Source organism: Saccostrea echinata, unplaced genomic scaffold (assembly GCF_033153115.1).
Source record: "Saccostrea echinata isolate AGI-Se365-2 ecotype Australia unplaced genomic scaffold, CSIRO_AGI_Sech_v1 ptg000052l, whole genome shotgun sequence".
Taxonomy (NCBI): Eukaryota; Metazoa; Mollusca; class Bivalvia; order Ostreida; family Ostreidae; genus Saccostrea; species Saccostrea echinata.
This window is the reverse complement of record NW_026889801.1, coordinates 3,363,707-3,374,972: the sequence shown is the minus strand read 5'-3', so window position 1 is coordinate 3,374,972 and position 11,266 is coordinate 3,363,707. Positions and strand designations below refer to the sequence as shown.

The 11,266-nt window shown below is 32.5% G+C and overlaps 1 protein-coding gene across 1 annotated transcript in view; it reads right to left on the bottom strand.

The window, feature by feature from the left end:
- Positions 1 to 10,676, bottom strand: part of LOC133204101 (uncharacterized) — a 110,744-nt gene extending 100,068 nt beyond the window's left edge. The window contains exon 1 of the mRNA XM_061339859.1: positions 10,665 to 10,676. The gene's annotated coding sequence lies outside the window, so the exon portion shown is untranslated. The remainder of the gene's footprint in view (positions 1 to 10,664) is intronic.
- Between the last annotated feature and the right edge of the window lie 590 nt (positions 10,677 to 11,266).

Sequence of the window (11,266 nt, the reverse complement as noted above, 5' to 3'; positions counted from 1 at the left end):
GTGTGACGTGAGTATATGCGAGAGCACCTGCTACATGAATACGCAAGAATATAAATTTAATGTATCTATATTATGATTTTTATAAAGAAATTAATGACAACAATATATGGATTTTTTCCTGTTCAATCATGAATTGTATTTTGTACTTTAAATTTGTTTTGTTTTGTTTTTTTTTTTTTGTTTTTTTTTTTTTACTTTCGCACAAACATTAAACAAAATGATCGTTGTTTAAACAATATCGGTAAGAATTGTCTCCCGCATTTTTTATTGTCATTGGAAAAAGAATTTCTATCTATGATGCAAGGACTTTATGAAAGAGGTGACAATAATGATTATAAAAATTCAATCTAATGTATTTCGATTTATGTTTTGGCTTTCCATCAGCAATATTTGCAATGGATAGGCATGATACTTATATATATATATATATATATATATATATATATATATATATATATATATATATATATATATATATATATATATATATATATATATATATATATATATATATATATATATATATATATATATATATATATATATATATATATATCTCCAACAGCCTCCTTGCTAGTTCGTGATCGTTTTCAGTAATAACATTGTTGTACAAATGTATAAAAAAAGGAAGTACTTTTGGAAAAAAAGGGTTACAGAACAAGTCATCCTTATATTTACCATATCTCGGCCTTGGTGACTTTCTTCTATTCCAAAAACCGAAATAAACGCTCACATGAAGACCATAAATCCATATCTGCCCTGGGGTTGACCACCTATCGGTGTCTTTTGAGCATCTTTAAGGAAAAGTTTCCGAGGCGTTCCGGTTTTGGATAAAAACTCTAGTGACATGTGTTAAGATTAAAGGAGAATGCTTTGAATAATTACTATATAACCAATCTGTGATTGTTGTGGGCTTTTTATGCTTTGGTGGTATTTTGCTATATTTATGAAACGTTCTTCGTGTGTAACCATCACGGTAAAACAGGTTATTGAGAGGTTGATAAACACGAAGAGAGCTTATTTGTCCTAGCCATATCAGCTGTAAACTTTTGGGTGTATTAGATTGATTCCACTTACATTTGCAATGTTTAAAAGATGTTTCCTATTGTTCACTTCCTGTTGTGGAAGTCAAGAGTGCCATGAATGGGTTGATTTTCCGCCATTAAAATTATAAATAACCCAATAGTTCAAGGAAAATCATTTTTGAGAAGGCTGTATTTTTTTGTTCCCCATAAAACATGATTTGTTATTCAAATTACTTTGATTGCATCAGAATATTTTTACTGGTAAAATTCTACCTGGCATTGGAGACTCAGGGACTGTATATGAAATTTTTATGCCCCCGTATCGAAGATTCGGGGGTATATAGTTTTTGCCCTGTCCGTCCGTCTGTCTGTCTCTTTGTCTGCAAAAAAATTAACATTGCTCATAACTTTTGATTGGTTAAAGCTATGGCTTTCATATTTCACAAGTATATTCCTTGTGACAAGACCTTTCTTTGGGTACCATCATATTTGACCTTTTGACCTTGACCTTTGAGTTTGACCCAGTTTTACAAAAATTTTCCAGCTTTAACCTTGACTATAACTTTTGAACGGTTGGTGCTAGGGCTTTCATACTTCACATGTGTAATCCTTGTGACAAGTCCTTCCTTTGGATACCAACAACTTTGGCCCATTGACCTTGACCTTGGAGTTTAACCTACTTTTGAAAAACCTTAACATTGGCTATAACTTTTGAACGGTTGGAGCAACTGCTTTCATACTTCACATGTGTAATCCGTGTGACAAGTCCTTCCTTTGGATACCAACAACTTTGGCCCGTTGACCTTGACCTTGAAGTTTGACCTACTTTTAAAAAACCTTAACATTGGCTATAACTTTTGAACGGTTGCAGCTAGGGCTTTCATACTTCACATGTGTAATCCTTGTGACAAGACCTTTCTTTGGGTACCATCATATTTGACCTTTTGACCTTGACCTTGGAGTTTGACCCAGTTTTACAAAAAATTTTCCAGCTTTAACCTTGACTATAACTTTTGAATAGTTGGTGCTAGGTCTTTCATACTTCACTTGTGTAATCCGTGTGACAAGTCCTTCCTTTGGATACTTACAACTTTGACCTTTTGACCTTGACCTTGGATTTTGACCTACTTTTAAAAAAAATAACATAGGCTATAACGTTTGAACGGTTAGTGCTTTCATACTTCACATGTGTAATTCTTGTGACAAGTCCTTCCTTTGGATACCAACAATTTTGACCCATTGTCCTTGGAGTTTAACCTACTTTTGAAAAACCTTAACATTGGCTATAACTTTGAACGGTTGGTGCAAGTGCTTTCATACTTCACACGTGTAATCCTTGTGACAAGTCCTTCCTTTGGATACCAAAATCTTTGACCCTTTGACCTTGGAGTTTGATCTACTTTTGAAAAAAATTAACATTTTCCATATCTTTCCAGTGGTTGCTGCTAGGGCTTTCATATTACACGGGTATATTCCTCTGTACATGTACACCTTGGGTACGGTACCATCATATTTGATTTGCATTTGAGAAAGTTTAACCTTCGCTATAAGTTGCCATACGAGGGCATCAGTGTTTCACAAACACATCTTGTTTACAAAACTGATCACCAAACTCCAATATCCATTTATGTCATTTTTTATCTCATATTTTCAAACTTCTGTTATCAATCTCTCTTTAGTTTCTTTCGGCAGATTTTATCATCTATAGATTGTTTTTGTTTCAAGTGAAAGGGGTAAATGAATTTAATGCATTACTTTTCTCACAGTTTTAAAGTCTCACGTGTTTTTTTGATATAACACCAGATTTTTGATACTTTGATTGCAATGTCAGACTAGATATACACGAAGTTACACTTATAACTAAAAAAATATAGATCTAAGATTTTTTCTAATATGATAAGTATTGATATTTGTATCTCGTGTTCCTAACATATTGTGTAAGTAAGAGAGAATGAATTGCCTATCAGATTTTACATATACATGCATTATGCTTTCTAAATGGAAATGTATTTTCTACTTGAATTTTGAGTAGGCCTCACAACGCGCCTAGAAGTTTTCTCAAATCTTATCGACTTTTGATGTTTATCTGTCGTATATGAACAAAAAAATCTATTGCCAAATGTGAAATCAATTCTAAACTAAAGAGTTTTTGCATGCTGTTGAAGGTAGTATATGTTTAATTGATATGAAGACCAAAGAAAACCCTTTATACTCAATGAAATATTCACAACAGGTGATTTCGCCCACCCTCTGTACACACTTATCAACACTTTTGATCCTCTCAGAAAGAAATTTCTCTAGTTTCTTGCAGCTGTCAACTTGTACGTATTTTTCATTTACTGAAGTAATTGATTGTTAATAAAAAGGTAACATCTGTCTCTAAATAAAATGATAGAAAATTATATTCATTAGAGAGAGAGAGAGAGAGAGAGAGAGAGAGAGAGAGAGAGAGAGAGAGAGAGAGAGAGAGAGAGAGAGAGACGAGAGAGAGAGAGAGAGAGAGAGAGAGAGAGAGATTTTATAATTTCATTTTACTGGTAATCAAGTTACGTTTGAGTGCATCAATTATTAAGTTCATTGATTTTAACAGAGTGCACACATGTATTTTCAAACATATAACAAAAATATCATATTTTGAAGAGGAAAAATTGTGTGATCTTTTAGATTCTTTTGGTATTTTTTTTTTCATTAAAACCGAATGAAGAAGCATTTATTAAATATCCATTGCATATGCCGAACAAAACTGTATATGCAAGCAATTTTAACCTATGCAAGTAAAACTTCCATGAAACCGCAGAAACCCCAAAGGATTGGATTCAATAAAAAAAAAAAATCTTCATCATGTTGATATCCATACTCGTATCTCATCCCCAATATGCAATAAATCTGTGTTCTTTAAACATGTAACATTTTTGGATGTTCTCTTTTGTCAAAGGAAGGATGATAAATCTTGTATAATTATAAAGAAGAAACATCCAATCTGTTCAAGACAAACATGAAATTTGCTAAGTTGTCCGAGGAAAAATATTATTCCTCCGAACAATTCAGATCAAAAACTATATACATGTAATCGACTTTCTTCTTAATGTATGGAAGAACAAATATCTTGTTTGTCCGAACGAAGAACAAACTTGTCAGAACTTATTTGTCAGAACATATATCAAGTTCATATTATATATTTTCTCTGAGCTTCAACGGCAAGACACTATTGCATTATATTCCATATTCATAAAAGTTGTGGCCTTCATTTTTTTTTTAATTTATTTAAAATATAAAGATTCTAAATTACAAAATGAATAACCCTACAAAATGAAGGGAAAAAAAACTGGAAAGCAAATTTATTTGCTATTAAGATCATTTTGATGACAAAAGAATTTTTGAAATGCTGACTTTGATTGAGACTGTTAACAGTCCTTTAACATCATCTTATTTTGCAATAACATATCTCTGTTTAACAGTTGATCTTATTCACTCAGAGCTTGCTCTAGCGTACCAAATAAGTGAAGAGACATACATTTGAAACAACAGGCATTAGAGAAATATTACTACATAAATACATGTAAGAAGTTGGTAACTGAGAAGCCGATTCGGTAGTCATCCCTCGTCAGTTTAGTTGTTAGTTAACCATAAGCGCCTATAATCAGTAAAATATCCAATTTTGAAACGGATGATTAAAAAAAATTAAGATTAAAATATTAACCAATAGCCACTGTGACTTATCTAATGAGCGATTTTTATTGTGTGCTGAAAACACGGTATTTGAAATATGAAGATAACGAACAGTTATCAAGCTCAAAAACCCATTTGATTATTACAAGAGAGAAGAACAAACACGGACCTCTAAAATGGGTGGGATCAGGAACCATGGAGGAGTAAGCACCGCCGGTTGACTATTCATCCCGCCGTGTGCTCCTTCTCATGATCTGCAAATGGAAAAGTCCGTAGACAAGTAAGTGTATAATTAGGGGCCTTACAATTTGTATGAAAAGCGACAGTCAGCATTCGACTTAAGAATAGATTGTATTTGCTGACAAAGTCATTGTATCTACCATAGAATTTGTAAAGTTAACTTCAAACAATTTTTTTATATCCTTGTATAATCAACTTATTTGTCAATAGCTTGCCTCATTTTAGAAATTGTGTGTACGTTTGTTTTTTTGTTTATTCACTCATATGGAGGCGCCACCACTTCCATTTGAGGGATGCAAATTTACACCCGCACTTGCCACTTTCATTTGTGAGAAACCATTTTTGTGCCAGTTCCTACTGCAACACGGGACTTCGGTTTATAGTTCATACGGTTTCATTCGAAGGACCGGTCTCCACTCCTGCAGTTGGATTCGAACCCGCGAATAAGGATCAAGTCCTTATTCCAAGACTCCAGAGCAAACGCTCTAACCACTGGGCCATGCAGGCGATTGCCCTTGTGTATCAAATCAAATTGGATACAGTAATTCCATATGCAGGTGATACATATGATGGTATATTATATTGTTCGATTGTCTCTAGTGAAATATCTAAATAGATATAATGGATAATCTAGACATGTTAAATTTTAATTGCACGTTCGTCCAGTGTTCGTTAGAAAATCGCAAGAGAATAAAACTTTGAGTCCCAAACGTTGTCATCAATCAAAACTTTTAAACTTTGTATCGCTCTGTTGTCATTTTTTAACCGGGGTCAATTTCGTATAGGTTGTGCATAAAGAAAACTTACCTCTAGGGTTTTTTTTCTACGAAAACATTACTTTTTTCACGACTGGCGGGGGGGGGGGGGGGTCATTTTCCTACGGAGATCATTATTCCTCTTAACGCAGTCTTATGAAGCTAGAACAATTATGTAATAATTCAGCCTTGAACTTTCCCGTATAATACAGCAATCGGTAAATTACGTAAAAGTAACTAAAACATTTCCTTAGCATTCATTATGAAGTCATGTAAAAAGTAACCTGCATACCCATATTCAGTTTGATATTCTTTAAAAGATGTCAAGAACATACAAGTTACCGTTGCTGAGAGACAGACAATCTGGATACATTTCATTTATGTGGCATGAAGAAAGAGTTCCAAAGAGCAAGAGCCACTTAGGGACTTTTTTGCCAATGAGGTTTTCTGAAAAATCGAAAGTGCTTAGTTTTGGTTGAAAAAATGCAGTACTTATAACTAGGACTCTTGGTTACCGTGTATCTATTGAACATGATGTAATTTTCTCTCTAGTTAATGCATTATGACGCGTCATTTTCCCCATATCCTGTAAATTCCCTTAAAATGGACAAAAGTTAAGGTATTTTTTCAATATTTCATATAGAGCACAACCTCTGATCCAAAATATGCAATAACATAATGAAAGATCGGTTTCTGATGATCTCAAAACATGTTTTAAATTTTGGATCGTAAGCTGTGCTCATATTTTAATTCTTTGCTGAAGGTAGTCAAATACGCATGTTTTCTGCAAAATTCAAGAACATTGCATTTTCTCAAAGCCTGTTTTCCAATACCTGGATTCTCAAAAAAAAAAGTTTTGTTATAGGAAATGAAAGCACTTAGTCTCTTCTTTATTTTTATATGTGAAATGGGACAAATGGCGATAGTCAATTAATTGATATACGGACAGGGCCATTTTATGCATAAAGTGAACCTAGCTCTTTAAAGCTGATTTTCTTCAATATTTCTTTTAAAAGGACAGTTAAAAATCATTTTGTTCAATTTACCGAAAAAGCATGCCCTGATACACATCATTTTACCAAGATAGGGTTATTAAACTTCATTAAAGGAATTCATTCCTCTTAGAAACTTGTAGGATCCTTTTGTTTACTAGAGCTTGACCCTAAATGAAGATTTCAATTTACTAATACAATGTACATGTAACTAAGTAAATAAGAAAGACAGGCACTTATAATTGCACATTTACTTTTTAAAAAAATACGTCTTTATTTGTTCATAAAAACAAATTAGTGTTTCTCGGCAACTGACCGGGTCCCTTATATATCAGATAAAAAAATCAAGTAGAATAATTCCGCTGAACATTCATCCTTCTTTGTTATGTTTACAGTTAGCAAACGATATCCTTCTAGAGAAGAGAAAGGAGGAGTGAAATTTGTAAATATTCTGGCAAATATCTGTAACATTAATATTGAAAGGGAGAGTTAAATACCTTTCGTAAACCGATCTAATTTTACAGTTTAAAGATTTAATATGCTTTTTACTTCCAAGTCTTTTTTTATTTAAATATTTTGAATTTCCAACGTTTCGGCTTGAGCATCACTGAAGAGACATAATTTGTCGAAATGCGTATCTAGTGCATCAAAATTGGTACCATATATGATTTACATTACTTAACATTAGGTCGCTTATAACGTAGATTAATTTAGTCTCGACAAAATCATTAGAAAAAAAATAAATGGGGGGGGGGGATGATGGCAAGAATTATATAAAAAAAAAATAATATATATGAAATGTTGATCTGATCCGTTGCTCTTGTTTCTTCTTCAGCTCAGCTACATTATTCTTCTAAATCGTAAAAAGACACAAGGATTGTCTGGAGTCATTTAACAATAAAAATGTAAGGACCAAGATTTAGGGGGAAACTCGTTACTAAGAAAACATATCATAGAACCTGGAACGTCCCTTTTTTGGGGAAATATTTTCATAAATATCAGTACACCATTACTGCTTGTTTATAATTACGACAATCACTTAAATTATAAAGAAAAAAAACTATTAAGCAAGAACCGTCATGTGCTATATATAACCATTTCGATGTCATACCTGTCTCAGTGAATTAAAAACTCGACAAGGTTACCCTAGCATTTTACAGTGTCATTGTTATTCAGGGTGTATAGCATAAAAAAATTGCTTCATTTAGCCAATTGAACAATACATTTCTCTTGTTGTCATATCAGTGGAAAAAGAATTGTCCATAAATCTGGTACCGTTAAATTCTTATAACACTTAAGATAAACCAGCGGTCATAAGGAAATGTTTGGAAGTTAATGTGTAAATAGGACATTTTTTTATTATTGGAATGAATTTACTTTGATTTTATTCTGCTGTTTAGAAGGGAAAGTTTAAATATGATTTTGAAAGTCTGGCACGAATCTGGTATTCAGCTAAAACTTCGAGAAAAAAATTCATTATGGAAGTTAATCGTTACAGAAATTAATTTAAAGAATTTTTATACCTTAAATGCAGACGACTTCCTAGATTAACATTATGGAAGTGGTTTTATGAAGACGTTAACATTATAATGTTATAATCAATCATCTTATAGGTTTCATATTCACTTTCAGTACGTTCCAGTTCATTATAAGATCTGTATGGGTTATGTGCAATAATTATTAACAATCAAAAACACAAAGTAAAATTTTCTTCACCATGCTATGACTGCGTATTATCAAGAGGATTGTTTTCTTTTTATGTGGGAGGAAAGACTTTTCTTAAATATTCAATGTAATTAATTTGCAACGTTTATCCACCTGAAAAGTTTGTCTTGAAATCTATAAATAATTGAAGATTGCAGCGGAATAGGACTTGAGACATTATTTTACATTCATGTCAATATCTTTAATTGCATATACATGTATATAACTTAAATATTTACAAAACAATGTATGTTTAGGTAGTCGTAAAGTTAAAATCGATCTTTTAAACTATAATTATGATGTTACAAACTTAAGGTAAATTTGTAAGCAATATCAAGATATAATTTGATCAGGTCTTTGTAGCATGAACGGATAAATGAACTTAAACAGATTACTTTTTAAGGACGAAGAAACAAAGTGACAGTAGCTAATGGAAGAAAAGAAAGCTTGTCATCTTTCAATGTAATACAAACATAGTCAACTTTAATCAGATGAATTGCAGAAAAAAAGGCGAGGGAATTTCGAAAGAATTATATTTTAATAATACTTATGTAGTCCTTTTTATTCCAAGCCACTTTTTTGTATTTTATACAAATTGAATCAATAAACTAAAAATCTTTGATAGTTTTATTTCAGGTACATAGCTTTACAGAAGACATCTTTTTGAATTTGATAACCAATTTCTACTTGCATCCTTTTTGTATGAACTATTCATTAATCACCTTCTTAGTTCTTTCTTAGTAATGAAAAGGTATGCAACCAGTAACAAAACTGATAATGACATGAGAAATGTTATGCCACAAATCAGTAAAATTCTTTTCTTTCCTGTGATCAAAAAGTGGGAACTAGTATTATTTTGGCATAGATGCTGACTGTCGTCTAATGTATCTAAAAAATAAAAAAAATAATAATACAAGAAATTTATATTGTTTTATGATAGTTATTGATAATCAGACGAATAATTGAAATTATTGTGTCTCAATTTGCCATATTAAAGTGGCATGTTCTATGATGAAATATATGGAGATAACGAACAGAATTCAAGCTCAAAAGTCCATTAAACAATACAAAATAGGAGCAGAGCAAACACGGACCTCCAAAACATCAGAGGTGGGATCAGGTGCCATGGAGGAGTGAGCATCCCCTGCCGACCGGTCACACCCGCCGTGTGCTCCTTGTCATGATCGGGAAATAACCGAAAAATCGTCGACAATTCAGTGCGTAAATAATGGTCTAACAATTAGTATTAAAAACGTCAGTCAACATTTGACTCAATGATAAATTGTATTTGCTGACAGAGTCATTGTATCGACCATAGAACTTACGAAATGATGACTAACGAGACTGCTGATATTCTTGTTTCATCAACTTGTTTGTCAATAATTTACCTCGTTTTAGAAATTGTACATACGAAAAGCATGCTCTTGAGTATTGAATCATCTGAAAAATATAAACCCCGTATGCAGGTGATGAAGGTATATTGCTGCATAAGTAAGGGAAGTTGACGATTGAAAAGTTAAAGTCATAACGTTTATCATAAAGATTGGTTGTTAGATACCATTAACGTCCTTTTCAAGTAAAATATCCAAATATGAAACAGATGTGTCAGAATCTATGGTATCTTTTATCTCAAGCTCACCAGGATATATCGTATCGACATAAGAATGGAAATAACCATTGTTAGCTGACAATACGTCGTCGATATATTTAAATGTCGTGTTGAAGGCCACAGCAAGTGTTTTCTTCTTTTCACGTATAAGATTTCGGACAAATTCTGCTTCATGTGAATACAAAAAAAGTCTGCTAATTAGGGGGAATTTCAATAGATTGTTGGAAGACCTAGTCTCCAAAAACCACATAGATATTGTCAATCAGAAACTCAAGCATCTTCTTATGTCAACTTCAGAGTACTTGTGTGTACAATTAGAATGTTTTTTAACAAAATAATTTTGCAAATGACCAATGACAAGATAAGTAAATTTACGAGTTCCATTTTTATTGAAAAAGCAGCTGTCAATAATATTAAAAAGCCTGGACTCTAATTTATCGTGGGGAATGATTGTGTATAAAAGTTGAAAAGACGTAAGTTTTTAACCTGTTGAATTTGATAAAATCTTGCATTAAAATGAGTAAGTTCAACGACTGCTTTTTCCGCATATATGATCGAAAATGAAATTCCAAGCACCAAGCGTATATCTGATATATGTATAACTGATCTGCTAAACAAAAACGTCCTATCTTCAAAAGTATAGGAGGAGTTATCCGGACAAATGATGTACCTTTTTGGCAGCCGCCCGACCCCGTTCAATAACCAGATTTTTCCGATAAAAACCCTGATAAAAAAGTTATGACTTAATTGAACTAGAATCCAAAGAAAGTGAGATGTTTCAATATCGGTATGTTCCTACTGTTCTGCAGATGAATATTGTTTAAAAGAATTCAACTTCCCTGTATGCATGTTATATACAATATTATCCCCTTTTTAGCCGCAACCTAACAAAGAAGTCCTTAATGTGATAAATGACTCCACACAAATTGAGAATGTTAACATTCATACGATTTTGTGTGACTTTGCTTCTCTTCAAAATTTTTTTACTGCATCTCCTTTTTTTCAAAAACCAACACTGTACCAAAGCTACCAAAGCTACCACGATTTGAACAATTTAAAATCGCTCTTATGTCGGGTACTTCCATATAAGCTTCATCTTTCCTGCGAAAGAAATGGTTCTATTTTAGCCGTATATCCCTATATAAAGCTTTGATACCGTAGTATGGTCTCACCAACGCCCAATATATATGATTTGATATAACTTGATTTTGCACAACCTGTGTATGCTTGCTTACGAATATCTTAAATCCTGACCTTTATTTTATTTTTTTT